The following is a 1127-nucleotide window of genomic DNA, read 5'->3' on the forward strand; positions in this document are numbered from 1 at the left end:
AAAATAATAATATCATTATCAATTCTATTATTAAATCTATTACTATTATCACTACACTATCAATATTTTAGAACAACTACCAAAAAAATACTGAGTCATCTGCTTTGTTCCTACTTCTATGGGGCCGGTCGGTCGGTCGATTGATTTCACGATCCAGCCAAAGCATATCACATCAACAAGGCGGCCTCGATCACGCTGATAATATGCACACACGCGCCCCCCTTGGAGTGAGCTTCCCCAACTACATCACAGAAACTGAATACGTACAGCGGGAAAAAGGCCACCTCATGCACAGTTGGACAACAAACAAACACCCCCTGATGGGTTTCTCTAATTTTTTTTTTAGCATTACTCACAACAGCGCCCCAATTAACGGTCAATGCTTGAATTTATTCCGCAACCAGCATGGCCTTATGTTTCCCTACGTTGAGAATCCACCCGTTTCTGTAAAAATAAAAAATAAAAATCAATGCCGTGCTATCTCGAGAGAGTAACATGAGAATTGGACAAGCATCAGATAATGAGTTTATTTCACTGTAACTAACAAAAGCTATGCAAATGTAAGTCGCTTTTTATGGTTACATCGCTGCGGAAGGTTCGCATTTCAGAGACAATCAACTTATTTGTTCTTGGAATCAACAGCTATTACCTGCCGCCAGACGCCAAATAAGGGATGGCAACTAGGCTTGATGGCTTTCCAGTTTGTTTTTTTTCCAATTTATCACCAAAAAAAAGTCTGTGCAGGCTAGACACATACGTTTTTTTATGTGGTGGAAATCGGCATGTTTCAGGGAAGTGAATAATATAAACCCCACAACGCTCAAAATGCAAATTAAAAACAGCATTTGAATAGGTTTTTCTTTTGGAAAAAATCGTTGCATAAGTGACAAAGCTCTGTTTACCCGGCTCGAAGACTCTGAACCAATGTGCATGCCCGTGTCTGTACAGAGTGGACTTCCTTTACGCTAAAAAGCAGAAATTATTTTCTTCGTTTCGTTTGGCAACAGCTATGAGTCCGTCACCCACATTTTATCTGTAAGTGCGATCAATAACGGAAAGCTAAAACGTTCCTAACTAACCATTCCCACCCCTAAAGAAAAACAAAACAACCCCCCCCCAACACACAC

At 40.2% G+C, this 1127-nt stretch overlaps 1 protein-coding gene across 4 annotated transcripts in view; it reads right to left on the reverse strand.

Moving 5' to 3' along the window:
• Nucleotides 1–1127, reverse strand: part of LOC101849484 — a 137798-nt gene that overhangs the window by 41904 nt on the left and 94767 nt on the right. The window contains exon 4 of one of the 4 annotated variants that reach the window (XM_005104980.3): nucleotides 357–444. The exons of the other annotated variants lie outside the window; for them this stretch is intronic. The gene's annotated coding sequence lies outside the window, so the exon portion shown is untranslated. The remainder of the gene's footprint in view (nucleotides 1–356; nucleotides 445–1127) is intronic. 4 annotated transcript variants of the gene reach the window in all.

Source organism: Aplysia californica, unplaced genomic scaffold (genome assembly GCF_000002075.1).
Source record: "Aplysia californica isolate F4 #8 unplaced genomic scaffold, AplCal3.0 scaffold00444, whole genome shotgun sequence".
In the NCBI taxonomy this organism is placed as follows: Eukaryota; Metazoa; Mollusca; class Gastropoda; order Aplysiida; family Aplysiidae; genus Aplysia; species Aplysia californica.